We start from the raw sequence: 14,493 nt of genomic DNA on the forward strand, positions 1-14,493 counted from the left end.
CACAGTAGAGAGAATGCTGGAGTTGATTTTAGAGGACCCAAATTTCAATCTCGAATCTTTCACTAAGTACCATTATAAACTTTCATAAGTTGCTTAACTTTGCTACACTTCAATTTTTTCATCAGTTTTGCAAGATATGTTAATAGGAGTTGGGGGAAGAGAATAAGTATCTCTAGATTGCTGACTGTGTATCAGGTACTATGCTAAGTGCTTTACAAATTGTACCTCATTTGATCTCAAAGTAACTCTAGGAAGTAGATGCTGCTATTATTTTTCTGTTGAGGAAACTGAGACAAACAGAAGTTAAGTGACTTGCTGAGGGTTACATAGCTGATAAGTATCTGAGGCTGGATTTGAATTCAAATCTTCCCAATTCCAGGCCCAGTACTCTATCCTAGATTCTTATGTGGCAGGTATATTATCTCTTTTACTTTCTAAGTAAAACATATGAAATGCTTATCCAATTTCTCTTACATGATATCCTGTTTAATTGAATTGTATTTCCTTCATAGCTGAATTCCTTTTTTCTATTGCTTCTAAAATCTATTACCTGGTATTAAAATTCTGAGATTTAATCATTACATTCTTTGGAGTTTTAAACAGAGGTTTTCCCTGGTGGTAATCCATAGATTTGCAACATATAATAAAATCTTCTTGGAAGTTTTGTAATTTTTTTTCCTAATACCATAACATTCTGCACCTTTATCATATTTTTCTAGGAGACTTATGACTCTTACATTATTTATATTTGTTCATCTTGTCTTCAAAGTTAGTTTCCTTGGTCTGTATGGGATTCATATGATCCTTCAAAGTTGTCTTTTCTAATAAATTTTCTTCCATTTCTGTACTTCTCTGTTCGAAATCTTTCATTCTATTTTTTATTGTCTTTATTAATTGGGAGAAATTCTTTGTCAGGTGATTTATGTGATCTGTTTGTGTCATATATTTCTGCTTTTAGAACTCCATTCTAATATCTTCTTTTAAAGGGATTATTTTACAAAAATAAGGGTAGTTTTCCAACTGGTAAATGGTCAAGGAATGTGAGCAGGCAGTTTTCAAAAGAAGAAATCAAAGCCAGCAACAGTCATATAAAAATGCTCTAAATCACTTTTGATTAGAGAAATGTAAACCAAAACATCTCTGAGGTACCATCTCACAACTATCAGATTAGCTAACATAACAGAAAAGGAAAATGATAAATGCTTGAGGGAATATGGAAAAATAAGGGCACTAATGCATTGTGGTTGGATCTCTGAACTGGTCCAACCAGTCTATAGAACAATTAGGAACTAAACCTAATGAACTCTAAAAATTAATCACTCATACTCGTTGACCTTACAATACCACTACTGGGCCTGTATCCCAAAGACATCAAAGAAAAAGGAAAAAGGACTTATTTGCACAAAAATATTTATAGCAACTCTTTCCATGGTGGCAAAGAATGTATATTGGAAGGTTGCCAATCATTTGAGGATTAGCTGAACAAGTTCTTGTATAACACTGTGATGAAATATTATTATGCTATAAGAAATGACAAGCAGAATGGTTTCAGAGAATCCTGAGAAGATTTGTATGATGTTGACACAAAGTGAAGTGAGCAGAACCAGGAGAACATTGTACACAACATCAGTAACATTCTAATGATGATCAATTGTAAGAGACTTAGCTCCTCTAATCAATACAATATCCCAAAGCCATTGCAAAAGACTCATAATGAAAAATGCTATTCACGTTCTGAAAGAGAATTGATGAACTGAGTGAAGAGTGAAACACACTTTTTTACATTTAATGTTCTCGCTTTTTTCTGCAACATTGCTAATGTGAAATATGTTTTACAGGACTTCACATGTATGATAGATATCATATTACTTTCTCAATGGGTGAGGGAGGGATTGGAAGGAGGGACAGAATTTGGAATTCAAAATTTTAAAATTGAATATTAAAGTATGATTTTTAAAATTTTATTTTATTTTTTCTACTGAATAGTATTTATTTTTTCCAATTACATGTAAAGATAGTTTTCACCATTTACTTTTTTTTTAAAGCAATCAGAGTGAAGTAACTTGCTCAAGGTTACATGGCCAGTTATTTTGTGTGGGTCTTAAGTATCTGAGCCTGGAACCTATCCCAGGTCTCCCAACTCTGGGGCTGGTGCACTTACCCACTGTGCCACCTGGCTGCCCCACATCATTTACTTTTATAAGATTTTGAGTTCCGATTTTTTTTTCTCAATCCCTGACCTTCCCCTGCCCCAAGACGATGTGAAATCTGATGAAGGCTATACGTGTATAATTCTAATAGACACCTTTCCACATTAGTCATGTTGTGAAGGAATCGGAACAAAAAGGAGAAAAACATGAGAACTATATTCCCCTCCATTCTATTCCCTCCCATTTCTTCTGTTCTTTCTCTCCTTTCACCTTATCCCTCCTCAAAAGTGTTTTGCTTCTGACTACCCCCTCCCCTGATCTGTCTTCCCTTCTATCACCCTCCCACATTCTTTTATGCCATTCCCCTTCTACTTTCCTGTAGAATAACATAGATTTCTATACCATATTGTTTATGTATATTATTCCCTCTTTGAGTCAGTCAATTCTGATAAGAGTAATTTTCACTCACTCTCCCTCAATTCCCCCATTTCCCTTCACTGCATAAGCTTTTTATTGCCCCTTTTGTGTCAAATAATTTACCCCATTCTACCTCTCCCTTTCTCTTTCTCCCAGTACATTCCTCTCTCAACCCTTAATTTTATTTTTTAGATATTGTTCCTTCATATTTAATTCACACCTGTGCCCTCTGTCTATCTATACTAATTCTAAGTACCCTAATATTCTGATCTTTTTATCAACAATACTGCTTTTTAAGGCATTCTCCTTCTCTTTGGCTTTTTGGACCTCTTTTACCATTTGTTCTAGTGTGTTTTTAAGGTGTTACTTTCTTCAGTACTTTTTTGTGTCTCCTTTACCAAGTTGTTGTCTCATTTTTTCATGAATGTCTTGCATAACTTTTATTTCTTTTCCCAATTTTTCCTCTATCTCACTTACTTTTCAAAATCCTTTTTGAGCTCTTCCATGACTTGATATCAATTCATATTTTTGTTGGAGGCTTTGGATGTAAGACCCATGAATTTGTTGTCTTCTTCTGACTGTGTATTTTGATTTTCCTTGGCACTATAATAACTTTATATAGTGAGAAATTTTTTCTCATTGTTCATTTCCTCATATTTTTACTTGACTTTTAACTATTTGTTCAAGTAGGACTCTGCTTCAGTGGAGGGATCCTGCATAGTCCCAGTTTTCAGTGGTTTTGTGCAGCTGTTTTCAGAGATACTTCTAGGGACCTGTTCTTCTAATTGGTATGATCTAAGAAGTGTTTCCTCCTCTCCTGACCTGCACTCTGGTCTGTGAGTGACCACAGCACACTTTTCTATCCTACAACTGTGAGGAAAGATCCCTCTCTACTGTGATCACAAGCTTTGCTATACCAGTGCTCCTCCTTACCCCAAGACTGCCACCCAGGACTATGACCTGGATCCCAATACAGGAAAAGAAACAGTCCTACCTCAGTGCTAGCGAAAAGACCCCTATAATTTCCTTCTGACCAATTGTTTGATCCCCAATATCATCTGTAGACAAAAAGCCCTGGAAGAAGACATTGTTGCTGCTGCTGCTGCTGATTGAGTCACTCCTAAGGCTAGTTATGGGTTTGCTTGAGCCAGGTCTGTGCTGGTGTGTTCTGTGCTGGACCATATTCCTTTCTCAACCTGATGCAACAGACCTTTCCTTCGAAACTTCAAAGTTTTCTTGGGCTGAAAATTTGTTTCATTCTGTCTTTTTGTGAGTTCTCCTGCTCTGGAATTTATTTGAGTCATTATAAAAAGTATTTGGAGGAGTTTGGGGGAGAGCTTAGGTGAGTCTCTGCCTTTACTCCACAAAGTACCATGTTTTAAAAAGAAATTTTAAAATGGATAGTTTCAGATATAACTTGAGACATCTGTGAACTGATACAGAGTGAAGTTAGCAGAAATATCATATATTTTATATAATGATAGCAAGATTGTAGAGAAAAAAACACTTTGAAAGACTTTAGAATTCTGTTCATTCAATACAATGATAAATGATTTTTTCTAGAGGACTGATGATGGAGTATGCTACTTACTTCTTGACAAAGCAGTTATTGTTTAAAAATCTAGAATGAGTTCTGAAATTTTAGAATGGCTAATGTGGGAATTTGTCTCATCTGATTCCTAACATCTTTTTTTTTTTAAGTTGTGTTGTCTTTTGAAAATGAATGCTAATATGACCCTTTTTTTCAACCATATATAGCCCATCCTTGATGAACCAGAACTGAGCATGTGACATCACAGTAAAGTAAAGACTATTTACTTAAGACAAAAAAAAGTAAGGTAAAGACACAAGGGCTAAATCAAACAACAAGCACTCCATTCCCCATTTTCTATAATCTTGGAGGACGTATCCATACATCTCCACTGCTCATGCTGTCTCATTAGATTGCAAACTAAATGACCAAAATGAGGTGACCTCTCAGTACTGCCAGTGTGAAGCCTCAGAAACCTACATCACCATTTTGTAGTATGGAAATGGTAAAGCCTCCAGCATTATCTCTAATCGTGGTCCCAACCAATGGTGAAGTCTTTTTTTTTTTTTTTTTGCTTTTTGGAGGGCAATTGGGATTAAGTAACTTGCCCAAGGTTACATGGCTAGTTTTTTTGTGTGGGTGTTAAGTGTCTGAGGCTGGAACTGAACTCAGGTCCTCCTGACTCAGGGGCCGGCACTTCACTCACTGAGCTGGCCACCCCAAATGTTGAATTCTTGATCTTCCAAATGAGCTGCTCTTTCAATATCTGAATGTGTTGGCATTAAATTAGTGAGGGGAAGTAAAGTACTAGCTCCAACATAAATGAGATAAAGGCCAAAGACCAAGTAGAGTTTCCTGGACCTGTGCTCATGTTTCACCTTCTCACTCCCTGCCTTCATTTCTTTGTCATTTGGCTTTGGCTTTATTATGCCACTCTGAACCTACTTGCATCACATCTCTCTCCAGGAACAGCTAGGTGCCCAAGCCCTTACCAGATTTTCTGGAAATGCCCCCATTGAAAAACATCCAAAAATCCCCCATACCACCTGACTAGTGCAATCCCTACATTCAAGTGCTGGGTATGCTGGTGCTTATGGGCATTAGGAAGCTGTATCAGAAGCATCCATTAATTGCAGGACAAATTTCTACTGTCAGCTTATATCAACCATTTTCTTTTTGTCCTTTTCAATCCAAAAATTATTTGATCAATAGGTCAGTGAACGAGTATTTGTTGTATACCAGGTACTTTGCTAAACACTGGGTATACAAAGAAAGGGGGGAAAAATTAATCCCTGAGCTCAAGGAGCTAATCTTCTAATGGGGAAGACAAGTATATAAATAGCTACATATAACATATTCTCTTTAGGAGACAAAAATCAAGTAAAGAAAACATTCAGCAACTCTATCTTCTCCATGTAATAAGTGATTTTCAGCTCAACAATGAGAAAGACAGGAGGGCATGTGATTCAAGGTTATGTATTTTCTTCAAATGAGGAATACTTTCCTTTGCAGTCAAGGAGGGTAAGGAAGAGAAGAATGGGCTGATATCTCTGAGAACTTCTGAGGATAGGATAGTTTCCCTTGGAAGCACTTTTACTGAATCCCTATGGAAACATTTCTGAGTTTTCAAATAAGACAACTCTCCCTTTCACAGAAATATCTGACCTACATCTCTTTGGTTTTTCTTTTTTGGCTCTGACCCTTATTGCAGCAAATAAAACATTATGGTCCAGCTATTAATAGGCTTCTAACCTATTCCCATTCAACACTTTTTTTGGTGGGGATCAAGAATACTTACAAAATTACCCATTGTAAGCACCCATGTCCATCCTAGAAGCTAGTGCCTTCTGCAAAGCTGGGAATTGTAAGAGCATCCGGTATCTGAAGATTAAATAAATAGGGAGCTCCTCATAGTAGCAAGGACTTGAGAAACAACTGAATTTCCTCAAATCTGATTACATCCTTGGTCTTAACAATTTTAACTCCAAAATATCTCATACCTGTTCTTTTTTCACTACTCACTACACAACCAAAATAATTCAAATCCTAAAAAAAAATCTTACTTGGGGCTACTGCAATAGCTTCTTATTGTTCTCCTTATCCTTCCCCAATTTGTCTTCCACACAGATACCAAACTGATATTGCTAAAGCATAGCTTTGACCATGTCATGCACTTGCTCAAGAAAAATTGATGTCTTTCCTTTCCGACCTGGTCCCAGGAAGGATGGCTCCCGCGAAGAAGGGCGGCGAGAAGAAGAAGGGGCGCTCCGTCATCAACGAGGTGGTGACCAGGTAGTACACCACCAACATCCACAAGCGGATCCATGGTGTAGGCATCAAAAAGCGCGCTCCCCGGGCCCTAAAGAAGATCCGCAAATTCGCCATGAAAGAGATGGGAAGTCCAGACGTGCGCATTGACACCAGACTCAACAAAGCTGTTTGGACCAAAGGAAAAAGGAACTTCCCATACCGTATCCGAGTGCGGTTGTCCAGGAAACGCAATGAGGATGAAGATTTGCCAAACAAGCTGTATACGTTGGTTATGTACGTGCCTGTCACCACCTTCAAAAGCTTACAGATGGTCAACGTGCATGAAAACTAAATTAAACTTCGTTCAAATAAAGTTATAAAATGTCAGCTGGTAAAAAAAAAAAGAAAAAAGAAAAATTGATGTTTCCTCATTTTCTCTATGATGAAATATAAGCTTATTTGCTTGGGATTCAAAGCCCTTCACAATATACCTCCAATTTTTCCAAGTTGTTTACGTATTATATTTTGTTCCAATCCAGTCTAAAATGGTTTGCTTGTTGTCTTTTATTACCACCATTCTATTTCTCTCTTCAAAACTTTTTCACATTCCATTTCCCAGTCCTAGAATGTTCTCTTTCCTCACCTCTACCTCTTAGGACTCCTAGTTTCCTTCCCAGTTCAGTTCAAGTACCACCCTCTCCTTTCCTGATTCCTAAACTTATTAGTGCCTTCCCTATGCAACTATCTGTGTAATAGGAACTCTGATTACTCTACTCCTTCCTTCAGTGCTGAGGTTAAGAACGCAGGCAACAGGTGGGTCCTTTTAAAAGATTTACCAACCTACTGCACCTGAGTATCCAAGGACCTGAGGATGCCATCTCTGCCTCCTCCTCTCCCTTTTACTTCATTACTCTTCCCCCTTTTTCTTCTCTTTCTCATTACCCTTTTCTCTTCTCTTCTCTTCTCTTCTTTTCTTTTCTTTCCTTTCTTTTTCTACTTTTGGCCTTATCTAGGACTCAGCACCCTGCAAATCAGGCAGTACCTCTAGACTACAAGTAGGTCAGGGATGGTCTTTAAAAGAAACAAGAACATCTTTGGCCTTTTAACTTGATTACAAAAGGTCAACCCTGGAGGGAATTAGTAGCAGCAGTGTTGTAGAAGTTCATACTGCACTATTTGATCCCTCAGGACCCTTTGCCATGGTAACTATGAAGCTAGAGTAGAGGAGCATTCTATTTAAATTAATATCTTTTTAATATATAAAATTATATTAACATAATCTATTAGCAAAAATGTTTTTATTTCATAGATAAATGCCTTCACTGATCCCAATGACAGCAGGAGGGAAGACCTAAGATCAGTAAAAACATTTTTATTGCATTTTGTGGTCCATGATCCCTTATAGTATTTTAATCTCCAGTCTAAATCAATGGACTGGACTAGGTTAAGTCTGACCGAAAAAACTCTTGTATTTATTTTGCATGTGTATTATATTTCCTTACCAATGTAAAAGTTTTCCATCCTCAAAATAATTTAATCTTCTGGAGTCTTGTTTTTACTTCTGTACCCCTAGAAACTAGCAAATAAGAGCAATTTAATGTTTCAGAAATGGAAATGAATAGAATCCCGATCACTTACAGAAGAGACCTAGGTAATGGGAGAAGGAGAAGGAGAAGTATGTTTCTTGGTTGGAACAAGGATATTCTTGGTGACTGATGGCAGTAGAATGAGAATTATTGGATAAAGGGTTTAACTGATTGTCCAAAAGATCAGAACTTAGCTATGTGATTCTGGGTAAGTCATTCAACCTCTTTAAGTAGTAGTTTTGTTATCTATAAAATGAGGACAATAATAATACCTATCTCACAGTATTGTATCAAATGAAATAGCATATGTTAAGTGTTTACAGATCTTAAAGTGCTATGTAAATGTCAACTATTATTATTGGGGAAAAAGCCTCCTGGGGAAGGTTGAGAAGGGAGAGAGAGAAGAAGAGTGGGGAGGATTGTGGTGAGGTGGATAATGTTGTTGAAGTCATGATAGTGTCTAATCATGGGTCTTCCCTTCTATTATCATTGGAGTAAGTTAACACATTTGTTTGTCTACATTAGCCTAGGTTAGTGCCGCTCTAGAGAATTTACCAGTATCAGAACAAGCCTATCAAACAGTACTTTCTGAATTACCCCCACCTAAATTTATGTTTAAATTCCACTACCTAGGGAGTCTATATTAAGAAGCATTATATAAAAATAACAGATTCACTCAACACGGACAATTTCTATTGACTTTGCAGTTGAAAATTACTAAAAGAAATCCTCAGTGAGGACTCTTAGAGACCATGTAGCTAGCAGGAGATTGGTAATAGGTTAACATGGTGACCATTTTTGAATGACAGGCCAATTTTAATGACTACCTAGGGGGGAAGTTAGCTGTCTCAGTGGATAAAGTGCTGCACATGGAATCAGGAAGACTCATTGCAAGTTCAAATCTGTCCTCAGATACTTACTAGCTGTGCCCTGAACAAGTAATTTTACCCTGTTTGCCTCACTTTTATCATCTATAAAATGAACTGGAGGAGGAAATGGTAAACCACTCCAGTATTTTTGATAAGAAATCGCCAAACAGGGTCATGAAGAGTCACACACAACTAAACAAAAGGAAACTATTACAACAAAATATCTCTTTTTTTAAGTCAGTTTGCTTAATTATATCTTCAATTCAGTGTTTTTTATGGTTCTATTCCACTCAGAATATCAGCTACTCACCCTGAAACTTACCTGAGAATTCCCTTCTTCAGCTCCCCATTAACCAACATGATAGTAGAGACAGTATCCAAATGCTAGCCCCTTTCACTGGGATATTATTACTATCAAGAGAACATTAATCCCCTTCAAACTGACAGAGAAAATATATTCACAGAACTGCTGAAGAGACTTCATTTAGTGATGTGAAAAAAATTTCTTCAAGAGTGAGAATTAAATATATTTAAATTGACTATCAAGGAAAATTTTTGTAAATTATCTTTGGAAAATTTCAATAAAAATATCAACTCATATTCCTTAAGGTATATAAAATATTTTCCCAATGACCCTTATAAAGTAGCTAATATAATTATTATTATCACTATTTTTTAAAATGAGGAAATAGCTTCAGTATCTTGCAGATATTCATATAGTGTTTGAGGCAGAATTTGAACTCAGGTCTTCTTATCAGTAAATAGCTTATGTAGAGATATTTAATTAAATGGGGAGGTGGTTGTTGGCAGTATACTTTTGTGGTAATCCATGATATGTAAGTAAGAATAGTATCCTTTAAAAGTAGATATCAAGGGGTGACCAGGTAGCACAGCAAGTAAGAGCACTGCCCCAGATTCAGGATGGCCTGGGATTGAATCCAGGCTCTGATACTTAGCACCACACCCAGAAATAACTGTCCGTGTAACCTTGAGCAAGTTACTTAACCCCAATTGCTTTAAAGAAATAAAAAGTAGATATCAAAGATAGAAAAAAAAGAAGCAAAAAACTGGTTAGTTCTATGGGATGGCCATAACAATGCAATGAAGATTGCAGAGACCTTAGAAACTAAGAAGAAACAGAGACCTTAGGAACAGAACCTTGGTTTCATTTTATTGTTGTTATTCTTCTAGTGCTCTAGACTCCAGACTTCTAGTGTGCTGGAACAAATTTCTTGCCAACAGCCTTCCTTTCTAAGCAAAAGTTAGTTATGAGACTTGTATTTTTTTTCCTACTAGGGTATCAGCAAAATAGGAACAAGAAAAGAATCTTCATTTTATTTCTAAATACCCTATAGGAAGTTATAAAGAGATTCATGCATAACAATAGGATGTAAATTTAGGTAATGATTTGGAACTTTTCCAATTGCAGCATCAGCCTATAAAACAACAGATTCTCTCAGAAATTCATTGTAGCTGAGACACAAAAATTCTTGTTACACTACTGCAAACTGACATCATACAAGCATCTGTAATGACTCTTTTATTGAAGAAATAAACACCTTTTGTACAAGAGAAAGAAAGCAAGGGGGAAAGTAACTGAGGAAAAGATGGGAATTTATGTGTACATATGTGTATATTTTTAAGTTTCCCTTTCATTTATATTTGAGTTCATTTCACCATAAAATTATGAAGTGAAAAAAGTAACAGCACTCTGTGACAGTGGCATGCTAAAATCATTAAGAAAAAGAGGCTTTGAGGTCAGCCATGCTCAATTAATATGAAAACCTTAAGCTTCCATATCTATAGTTTTCTTTCTTCTTTTGTTTCTTGATATGAGGAAATGTGGGAAATGGTAACTAATGTGTAGCACAGGCATAGGACATGGAACTGCTGTCCTCATAGTGGATTGATTAAGTTTACTTGATCCTGTTCTTACCACCCCACTTTATATTCTGAGCTCAAAGGCAACACGTTTTAAGAATCAATCCATGAAAGAATAAAAGCTTGGCTTACTATTTTTAGAGACAGCCTAAAGAAATACTTTTTTTTCTTAAAGATGATGATTATTAATATAAAAATAGAAAACACAAATTACCCGCGATTTCTAGGCATAGAAATTCTTTTTACCAATGGTAATGACTAAGCCATCTTGAATATTTATTCTCTAAGATTAAACTTATAGTCATAGAATGTTGCCCATGACTCAAAGGATTAATTATTTGTTTAGGATCACATTCTATAATTGCTAGAATCAGGATTTGAACCCCTGACTGCAGGCCTAATATTCTACTATGTCATTGACTTATAAATATAGTCAAATAATATTAAATGTTTCATTTGAGGTATAGTAGGACATGGGCCTGCATTACTGTCTGCTAAGAATTGTTACTTATTTCCAAAAACAATACTATCAGTTAATGTACTTCTATTTGATTTCTATTTGACTTCTAATATATTTCTTTTTTTATTTTCCCCATCCATCCTAGCTGATGATAAATAAAAGAAAAATGAGGTATTAAAGTGTTCTAATGAAGTGAAAAGAACAGTCTACTTCCTTTTGTCTCTTTCTGAAACATAAAGAGATTTCCTCAATGGAATCAGAAGGGCAACTTATCTGTCATAAGCTGGTTAAACAACAATCTTTCCTGTCATGTCACCTAAAAGCTATTTCTAAGAAAGTCCACATTTGTGAACCTCTTTTCTTCTGCTAATGGAAATCAAGATCTAATCACTGTTACCTTGGGAATCATGGCACCTTGATCACATACATAGTCCCTACATATGTGTCATATTGTACTCTATGTAAGGGGGAAGGGTTCCCCCTTCCCACTTTCTATCAGCCATTGCATCTTCTAGAAGAATTACTGATCTAGTAGGACACAGAAAATCTAGGTCTGTAGTTGTAGAAAGAGAGTTGTGGTAGGAAATAGTTTCCAGGAGTATGACTCTTGGAAGCAGAGAAGACAGTAAACCATGGATTCAATGCAGAATTAGCCCTATGAGTTTAGAGCTTAACTGTGAACAAGAACTGGCCTCATGGGCCCAGCTGAGCAACCCACCCAGCAGAGATGCTATAACCAGTTAGGAGCAATATGAAAACACCATGAGAAGAAAAAGTGCCCTACAGCGCTGGATGCATGAGTTATCTACATGTATGCCTCACTATGTACTAGTGTGCTCTGGGTGAGTGTCTACTCTGCCATTGATACACTATATTTGTGAGAACATGAAAACCAGGTTTGTAAGTAAAATATTTTATAGCTACTGTTCTCGTTTTCCCATCTTAGTAAATGTCTTTGCTTTGAGTTAATTATTTCTATTGACTCACTATTAATGGTAAACAACCTAGTTAGAGTTTAGGAGCCAAAGTTTAAGGCGTTTTTCCTTAATTCTGGGAGCAGTTGCCCCTCTTAGGAAGCAATTTGAAAACTTATGAATGCAAACTGGGTATCCTTAAAGGGTGCTATGTTACAAATAAGCAATGTATATGAAATCTTACTATATAACTTTAACATTTAGCTCACATAACCTTTTAAGTGATGCTGTAGTTAAGTTTAATGGTCAAATTGAAAGAATGTTGAGGTATACTCAAAAGAGGTTTCTGATAAAGCACCCAGGATTTTGTTATACCCTATGCATTTCACATTTTCATCAATGACTTGAGTAAAAAACATAGATTCCATGCTTTTCAAATTTGTAGGGGATACAAAACTGAGAGGGTTAGCGAAAACATTGAGAAACAAAGTCAAGATCCAAAAATATTTCAAAAGGTTAGCAATATTGAGCCAAATTTAGTAAGATAAAATGTAATAGGGACAAATATAAAGTTCTATACTTGGGTTATAAAGCTTGACTCCAGAAGTACAAGAAGGAAGAGGGATGATCAAATGTGAGTTTGGGGGTAGGGGGCAACCTAATGATTTTAGTGGACTACAAGTATGATTTCAGTTATTGATGGTAGCCAAAACCTCAATGGGATCTTAGCATATTCAGTTCTAGATGTAATTTCACCTAGAGAGTTCCCAGAAGGTAAAAGGGATGATTTCAGTACATGACATATTTATATCATTTGAAGGTACTAGGGATATATAAACTAGAAAAGTGAATACTTGGTGGGGGTAGGGAGTGGGGAAGCATATCATGATCCTTGCCTTTAATTATGGCAAAGGATCTCATCAGGGAAAAAGATTTGACTTACTGATTCTCATTCCATAACACTAGGTGCAGCAGGTGGATTGTAGAGACAAATTCAGACTTGCTACCAAGAGACACTTTCTTGTTACCAGTGAGCACTATTCAAATGTTGAATTTGCTGGTTTTGTAGGTAGTAGGTTCCCCCTCTCTTGTAGACTTTCAACAGAGGCTGATTGAGCACTTGTCTGAGATATTATAGAAGGGATTATTTATCATAAACATGTTGTACTAAAATGGTCCCTGATGTCCATGGGTTTGTAAAATAAAGAGTTCCGAGATGTTAAACTAATGTTTATAGAGGTATATAAACCCTGTCAGTCTTAGAAATACTTTTTCTTCCTTTCAACCATTCCAAGAGAGTCACTGCAGAAACAGGAGACCACCCATGATGAGGAGCATTGTGTATTTCATTATTAGTATACAAAATCTAATATGTAGTTTAAGGAAACTTGTTCCTCTAAATACTTATGATACTTTACCGTGAAATAGTCTAAATAACAAAAGGAAGTACTAATCCATAGCAAGACTGCAAATAAAAGTTGGAGAATAGTAATATAACTTGACAATCACAGAAACAAGCTATTATGGTTGATTATATAATATGGAATGACACAAATGAAGGAAACTTCATTTACAGACTGAGTCTGTCCCCACAAAAAAGTACAGAGTTTTAACAATATATGCCATAAAGAATAAGATGGTAAGGGAAAAACAGAATTGTGTTTCACACTACAAAATAAACAAACAAATCCTAGAATACATGTGTCTTTGTCAAAAAAATGAAGTTTCTATTGTTAAACTACAAAATGAAATCTATACAAAAAGAAAATAAAACAAAAGGCATAATCCTAGCTCTTTTGGCAGGACTGGTAGTCTAAAGGCTTACTTATAGCAATACTCCTAGTTTGGGTGGTGTTATGTTTTTTAACTCCTTCTAAAAACAACTAAGCTTGGGTTTAAAATCTATTATAGAAGGAAATCTCTTGCTCAGGGATTTTTAATCTTGGGGGTTCACAAGTCAGTCTATAGAGTGATTTCAAAGACTCTGAGAACATAAATTGAAAAATAAAATGACATCTTTATTTTCACTAAAGTCTAATTGAAATTAAATATGTATTTCAATTATAAATTTTAAAAATATTCTAGGAAAGAGTCTTTCCATAGATTTCACCAGAATGCCAAAGTAGTCCATGATGTGAAAAAGTTAAGAAGCTCTGCTCTAACTCATAGGAGGAAGGCTTCTTAATTAAAGGTAAAGAAGGTAGAAATGGACTGGCTATTTTTTTTTTTTTTGTATTTTTAAGCAATCGGGGTTAAGTAACTTGCTCAAGGTTACACGGCCAAGTGTTTCTGGGTGGGTGCTAAGTGTCTGAGCCCGGGATTCGATCTCCAGGTCTTCTCAACACTGGAGCCGGTGCTCTTACTTGCTGTGTTACCTGGCCGCCCCATGGACTGGCTATTTTTCCAAACCCATTCAGGGATGGTGTACTATTCAG

General features: G+C 36.1%; 1 pseudogene; it reads left to right on the top strand.

The window, feature by feature from the left end:
* Positions 1 to 6,247: 6,247 nt before the first annotated feature.
* Positions 6,248 to 6,700, top strand: LOC138153127 (large ribosomal subunit protein eL31-like; annotated as a pseudogene).
* Positions 6,701 to 14,493: the final 7,793 nt, after the last annotated feature.

The sequence above is a fragment of the Petaurus breviceps genome, unplaced genomic scaffold, assembly GCF_028583685.1.
Source record: "Petaurus breviceps papuanus isolate PSGF00001 unplaced genomic scaffold, PetGlider_PUasm1.0 90977, whole genome shotgun sequence".
Taxonomy (NCBI): Eukaryota; Metazoa; Chordata; class Mammalia; order Diprotodontia; family Petauridae; genus Petaurus; species Petaurus breviceps.